Genomic DNA, 7959 nt, shown 5'->3' with positions numbered 1-7959 from the left:
TTTAAGAAGATTGAGTCACACCACATTTTAACACCAGATGCTAATGGTGGGTGAGAAGGAGGATCCCAGGAGGATAACCTGTTTCTGAATTAGTTAACTGGTTAGAAGGTGGTATCATTGACACAAAAAAGGATAATGAGAAGAGAAACAGTTCCGGGGCCACAAGGAGATGCTGAATTCAATTTGGGGCGCTTTAAGCAGGGCTGCATAGCAAGCAGTTGGATACAGAATTGGGAACTTAGAGAAGAGGTCCACGCTATATGGATAAGAAGAATAAAGGAGGGGGAAAACAACAAAAAACAGTCACTGTCGAGTCTATTCCGACTCATGCTGACCCCATGTGTGTCAGAGCAGAGTAGAACTGTGCTCCATACTGTTTTTCAAAGGCTGATTTTTTGGAAATAGATCACCAGGCCTTTCTTAGAAGGCACCTCTGGGTGCGTTGGAACATCCAAACTTCCTGTGAGCAGCTGAGCACGTTAACTGTTTATACCTCCCGGGGACTCCTACTCTTAATTAGCACTTATTATAGGCCAAGCAGTGTTCTAAGTGTTCTAGAGGTTATAAGGCATTCATTCCTCAAAACAATATTTGAAAGTAGGAACTATTAGTAAATTCATAATGTAGACAAGGCAAAGAGGCTCAGAGAGGTTAAGTAACTTGTCTAAGATCACACATGTAGTAAGTAGAGGAGTCTGAATTCAAGCTCAGTCAGTTTGACTTCAGAGCTTATTCTCCTATTTCTCTATTAGACTCTCTGCAGGTATGAAAGGCGCCCTGGTGGTGCAATGGTTAGGCTCTTGACTGTTAACCCAAAGGTCGGCAGTTCAAACCCACCAGCTACTCCATGGGAGAAAAGACCTGGCAATCTGCTCCTGTAAATATCACAGCCTAGGAAACCCTATGGGCAGTTCTACTCTGTCATATAGGGTCGCTATAAGTCTGGATCGACTCAATGACACACCAACAACAACACAGGGATGAAGACACCAGAAGTTGGAGAGTATTAAAGTATAGTATGACATAATACTGTACAAATTACAGAGAAATGTAAGAAAGCTTTGGAAATTATAACTGACTCTTCCCCAAATGTTCCTCTTTTAGAATTTAGCATGGGCTCTGAGGACAGTGTAGGGAACACAAAGAAGGCTACTCCCTTCCTGCTCAGAGAATTCAAAATTCCTAATGTGAACTGAGACTTGGAGAAGAACACCGAGTCCCAAAGGAATCAATGTTAACTCACAGACAGATGATGTAAACGTAGGCTCAATAATTTCTTCCCTTGAGAACCTGATCAAACTTTGCCTAAAATCCTAAATAAAAGGCTCATTTTCCAAGCTTCCAATCAAGTTGCTGATATCCATGCAGAACAAGATAAATTCACACTGTGAGCGAGCTGACGATTTGGAGAAAAAAGTTGATGCATTTGCCTAGCCCTGAAGAAGACATTATAGGCAAATTTTCAAACAGAATCACCTCCTTTCCTCTAAAGAACTAACCCAGCTGCTCAGAGTCTGAGATTTGCCCTCAGGAAGTTGCCTCCTTCCTCATCAGAACCTTTGTCTTCTTCAGGGCAGCAAAGAGGAAAGAACATTTAAGGGACAGCAGTAGTGAGGTCTCCAGACAGAAAGAAGTTGAGCAACGGAGTAGTCTCTGTTCTGTCGTTTTCCTTCCCACAGCTACGGGAATGGAGAGTTCTGGGAAGGTCACCTGCCCTTACTGAACAATTTATTTTGATTTTGAGGTAAGGCTGGTTGAAGGGGACGTGTAGGAGGAATACAGGATATTGGAGGACTCCCTTAGTACTTTCTCTAAGCCAAGCACTGAGTACCAGGAGTATCAGAAAGGTAAGAGGGAGGAGAATGGGTTGAGTAGTAGGTGCAGGGAGGATTGTGGTGACTTTATTGTCTCAGAGCTTCAGGAATTTCCATATGAAGTGGTCCCAAGTGCCATTCCTGGCTCCTCTGTTCTCCTGCTCTATGAACTTGGCTAGCCCATTCATCTCTTCAAGATGTTATTTCATTGTCTCTCAAATGTAGAGGTCAATTTTAGTGCTCATGCTAAAAGACTTTATACTGGGCAGTGTCAGCACAGGGAAGATGAGAAAGTACAGTTCATATGTGAAAACATAGAAGGAAAGGACAAATGAGAGAAGAAAGGTAAAAGATGGAGAGTCATAGTTGCCCTGGCAACAGCCACCCTTGGGACTTGAGCCCCAATAGAACCAGTCCTCACTGTAGAAACAAAGGATCTGAGCCTCTTCCTAATGTGATGGTCTTCTCCCATGTCCTCACAGATCATTCCCTGAAGACAGTGGCTATGGGAAATGACTCTTCAGTAACTGAGTTCATCCTGGTAGGACTGACCAACCAACCTGAACTCCAGCTACCCCTCTTCTTTCTCTTCTTAGTGAACTATGTGGTCGCGGTGGTGGGAAATTTGAGCTTAATGAATCTCATTATCCTGAATTCTCATCTTCATACCCCCATGTACTTTTTCATCTTCAGTCTGTCCTTCATAGACCTCTGCCACTCTTTGGTCCTTACCCCGAAAATGCTGATGAGCTTTACATCAGAGAAGAACATCATCTCCTTTGCAGGATGCATGACTCAGCTCTTTTTCTTCTGCTTCTTTGTCCATTCTGAGTGCTATGTGTTGACAGCCATGGCCTGTGATCGCTATGTGGCCATCTGCAAGCCCCTGCTGTACACGGTCACCATGTCCCCTAAGGTCTGTTTCCTGCTGATGTTTGGTTCTTATGTTATGGGGTTTGCTGGTGCCATAGCCCACACAGGGGACATGGTCAGACTGTCCTTCTGTGACTCCAACATCATCAACCATTATATGTGTGACATCTTTCCCCTCCTCCAGCTCTCTTGCAGCAGCACCTATGCCAATGAACTGGTGGATTCCATTATTGTGAGCACAGTTGTAATACCATCCAGCTTTATTATGTACATTTCTTATGCTTTGATCCTCTCCAATATCCTCCACATCTCATCAGCTGGGGGTCTGTCCAAAGCCTTCGGCACCTGTGGCTCCCATATGATAACTGTTGTTCTGTTCTATGGTCTGGATGGTTCACACATCTCAAGTCCTCTGCTGCTTCTGTGGACCAGGGGAAGTTCTTCTCAATATTTTATACCAATATAGTGCCCATGCTTAACCCCCTCATCTATAGCCTGAGGAACAAGGATGTCAAAGTTGCTCTAAAGAAAACTCTGAAGAGATTTGCAAACTAGGTAGAACTGATGTTGCTGGATTGTAGTTTTTTGGTGTGTGTGTTGTTTTCCCTCAATTTCTTCAGAACAAGGTTATTAAACACTTTTCCCTCTCTAAGCATGTCATGTAAACATATTGTTGAACCCTGTGGTTGTTCTCAGTTCCATGTTTACCCCCTTAATTGAACCTTTTTCTTTGCAGAATGCCCTGAAACTCAGCCTGACTCCCACTCCTTTTTAGACCACCTCACACTTTGTATCTTTCTATGTATTTTTCATACATAAGCAAACATTGGAGTGGAACGATATCTGAAAAGGTTACCCACTCTTTGTTTTCCCTGAAAACAGTTATATATGGCCCTTTCTGCTTTAAAACATTTAAAAAATTATGGTTATATTACAACAAAATATTGGGTGACAACATTTATAAACACTATGAAATTATAAATTTTCCAAGATTTTCAAAATTCTTTTGGTCATGGTTTCTGTACTAGATTTCCTGCTTAATGTATGTGACAGAGCTATATAACTTGTTGAACCTTTGCTTTTGTCTTTATTTCTGAGGATGGGTAAGGATATCTGAGGCCCACCAACCTGTTGAAACCCATCAATGATGAAAATTACAGATATTGCTTGAGAAATATGGCTGTTTCATAGCACTGGACAAATGGGCTGATATCATAGAAAGAAAGAGCATGCTGCTGTCTTGTCTGTTGATCATATTTTCTCAAATATTTTCATAATTCTAGACAAAGATTTTGAGATCAATAAGAGAATGAAATAAAATTCACGGTTTAGTAAGTGTCTTTAGTTTCAGAATAATGAGTCAGCTTCAACACGAGATTTCTTTGCCCAGCTCTTCAAGAGTCTCGCTTTGCAAAGGTGGAAGGCTGTTTAGTCTTCTTCAAGCCATGGAAACAACCATGGGTAAGCTTTGGCCTGAAGGGTGTTATGCTTTCAGTTTGTAACTTTCACTTTTGAGAAGAAGAATTTACATTCGTTGAGTTCTTCCCAGGGAAGGGTTGGGCACTTTATAAAGGCTGTCATAATGTAGATGAGGAAACAGTTTCAGAGTGGTTATGTAAGATGCTCAAGATCACACAATTAGCTTATGGCAGATTCCAGCTCTGAACCCAACAGAAGCAACTCCAAATCCTGTTTTCTTTCCACAGCATCATTTTTCCTCTCAAGGAGGAATTGAAGGAAAAATACAGGGAATATAAGAGAAGGGAGATAAAAATTTGGAGAATTTTTTGGGAATCAGCCTAAAACTGAGAATTTAAATGGCGCCCATGGCCAAAAATCTCTGTAGTAGAAAGATGGTCCATAAAGGCTTTAACTCAAACTGTAGAAATGCTTATACCTCCAGAAACATTTAATCAGAGTCTTCATAATAGCGATTCTCTCCTGAATTGGAGAGGCATGACGGAATCTCCATGAATACATAAGAAAAAGCCAACTTGTTATAACATTTTATATTTAGAAACAGGGAAAAACCTTGTATTTTCATAATGCGAAATAACAAAAATAGATTTCCACCAAATTTTGTAGTTGTATGAATATACAGAGATGGAACACTGATTTACTCCCATTAATGATACTCAGTAGGGTAAAAAAAAAAAAAAAGAGACACTCCCTTAGGTACTACCTCAGGGACTGTGAAAGCTCAAGGAAGGCTCAATGGTATCTGAGATGTTCATGCCTAGTGGAAAGGTATTAGAATTCTTCTAAGAATGATCATTGTTATAAGAATAATTATTGAATGTGTTACTACTAGTTAGAAACTGAGAAATGAATCTAATTAATTAAATCTGATTTTTGTTATAACAGTATTTGAGATTACATATAATGTAAGTATATATATAATTACAATGTAATCAGTGAGATGTAAACAAAATTATGACAGTCTGATCTATATATCAGATATATGCATATATGTATATAATTAAAATTTTATTTGCATCTAATCGTTTACTTTATAACTATATATATATCTGAACATATACACAATCTCAAAATTATAAGTCTGATATATATGTGTGTGAATATATATATCTATATATAATTATAATTTTGCTTGCATCTAATTGTTTACATTATATTTATGTATATATTTTTACATATAACTGAATATATAATCTCAAAATAATGACAGTCTGATGTCTATGTGGGTGACATATATATATCGTTGTTGTTGGGTGCCATCTAAGCCACTCTGACTCATAGCGACCCCATGTGACAGAGTAGAAATGTCCCATCGGATTTCCTAGGCTGTAATCTTCATAGGGGCAAACCCCAGGCCTTTCTCAGGAAAAGCGGCGGGTGGGTGCTCTTGTGCCACCTGGATTCACTCAGCTAACTTGTAACCCTCCTCTGCCTTCCTGTTTTCCCTGGGAGGCGATTAGCATAAACAGGTGGCCCAGCCCTATCTCTGGGCCAGAAGATTAGAAAATTAACAATTTTCTTGAACACCTGAATCTAATGGATTGTACCCACTTAGCCATGTAAGGATCAGATTTCTTTCTGGCTTTGCCATCTCTTCAGCGGATTGCCCGTAATGTATCACGACTGGTTTACTGTTTATTCAATAATAAAACTTCTCCTTCCCTTCTATTTTTGTGGAGAGGTTTTCTGGGCTAGGACTGAATTTCGTTTTCCAGTTTTCCCCCAACACTTGATTTCATTTAGCCCGGAGCCAGTTACCGCTGGCGCCCCATTATACAGTTATGAGGCTCCCAGTGGTTAAGTGCCTCTCCCACGATCACAAGGTCAGTCAACTAACAGATAAATTAGTGCTCAGAAGAGCGCTCTATTACGCGGAAGAAGCGCACAACTATTATCGCCGCGATTATCGTTACCCCGAGGCCGGACCCCAGGGGATCTTTCTCGGGAGAGCTCCGAGGGGGCAGTGGGGTGTCAGGCTGGCCCTCGCCGGACCGGCCCCCTGCTGGGCGCGAACACTGAGCCGGGGATGCGTGGGCACCGGGGAGGCCGGGGGTGCAGAAGGCCAACTCTGCCTGGAGAGAGGGGAGAACGCGATGGGACCGCCCGCATCCTCACCCTCAGCCTGCACGCGCTCCCCAGCTCGGGCCTCCCCAAGGAAGCGCCCCCCCAGCTCGCGCCCCCTGCCCCAGCTCGGGGGCCCCCACTCAGCTCGCGCCCCCCAGCCCCGCGCGGCCGGTCGCAGGCGCTTCACTCAGCCACCTGCTCACCGCCACAGAAACCCGGGCCCCTGGTGGCCGCTGCCCTCGCCCTGGCCTGCCCGCTGCTCACTGGCGACAGACCCCTCCAGTCTGATCTATGGGACGGCCATAATTTACGTCTGGGTAAGCAAGTAAAATTCGACCATATGGTGTCCTCTTTCCCTTCCTGCTCCTACACAAGATCTAGGCTAGAATCTGACATAACGGATATTTGTGAAATTAATAGTTTGAGTTTGATATGAATTTTACTCTAAAGCGAAAAAAGTTTGTGTGTTTTAATAAAAGCTTACATTTTTCATAAAATGAGCTTTTTTTTTTTTTTTTTTTTTAATCCGGGGCTACAAATCTCTGAGACTGAAAACGAGTCTGGTTGGATACCATAGAAAGAAACACCGCTCTTTCTGTTACGTGTCTTTCAGGTCGATTAGTGTTCCCGAGTAATAAGCACTCCCCTTAGCAACGTAGTTTGTCCGCCTGAGGAATTTGGCACCCCTGTGAAACAGCTACACTGTTTGGTTTGGTTACAGCATAAATTGGGGAAAACATGTCTTTTCACCTTCGGAAAGGTCCCTGGGTGGCACAAACGGTTTGCACTCGACTACTAAACTGTAGGTTGGTGGTTCGAATCCATGCAGTGGCACCATGGAGGAAAGGCCTGGCAACTAAAATGAAATAGGAATGTATTGCATTACTGTCCTTCGCATAAAATTAAAAACTCATCTAAAATTAAATATAAATCTTACAAGTGGCCAGTAGAAAATAATAAGATCAAGTAAATAAGTTACCTGTGCAAGTAAACTGGCTGTGGCATATTTACAACACAAAAATTTGTCATCGGTAGGTCACATTTTGCCCCAGGGTGGCAGCAGAGATACAGTAGAGTCATCCCCCGCTCTTTTGAGCAATCCTTCAGCTTGGTTTGGACCACGGTGAACTGAAGGCATTGCAGTGTCTTCACTAGGGCTGGCTGTTATCTCGCCCTAAATCTCAGGCTACTAGAATTCTAGATGTCAGGTTCCACGCCAGGAAAACCACCATTCATGACTGGGTGTATCATCTTCAAGTCTTTTTTCTTTGCATATACCGTATAGATATATTTGGGGAGACTTTGGTATGATATGGCACATAATGTTTTGCACTTCAGTTTTTTGTTCTTTGCCGTCATGAGCATTTTCCCATATTAGTAAATATTTCCTTTCATGAAAACTCTGGTCCCTGAAACATGCCACGCTCCCTCTTGCCTCTTAGACGCTTCACTACTTTTTCTTCTTCCTAGGATGCCATTTCCTTGGAAAGCGCTCTTTGACCATGAGCTCTTAGCACCACCACATCTACCAAGGTTTGCTCCTTTCCTCTGTGTATATGTAAATGTAATATTTCATTATATAAGAGCACTAGAGATTCATATTGTTTTGTTTTTTAATTATTTACTTTTTGAGTTGGCAATGCATTCATGTGATTCGAAATTGAAAAGGTATAAAAAGGATGTACAGTGAAGTCTCCCTCACACCCCTGTCCCCAAGCCATCAGGTCAC

General features: G+C 42.1%; 1 pseudogene; it reads left to right on the top strand.

Annotated features, from left to right (window-relative positions):
• The first annotated feature begins 1887 nt into the window (after positions 1-1887).
• Positions 1888-3242, top strand: LOC101359109 (olfactory receptor 143-like; annotated as a pseudogene).
• Positions 3243-7959: the final 4717 nt, after the last annotated feature.

The sequence above is a fragment of the Trichechus manatus genome, unplaced genomic scaffold (genome assembly GCF_000243295.1).
Source record: "Trichechus manatus latirostris isolate Lorelei unplaced genomic scaffold, TriManLat1.0 scaffold00064, whole genome shotgun sequence".
Lineage (NCBI taxonomy): Eukaryota > Metazoa > Chordata > Mammalia > Sirenia > Trichechidae > Trichechus > Trichechus manatus.
Note: the sequence above shows the minus strand (reverse complement) of the source record. Positions and strands in the feature narration are given on the sequence as shown.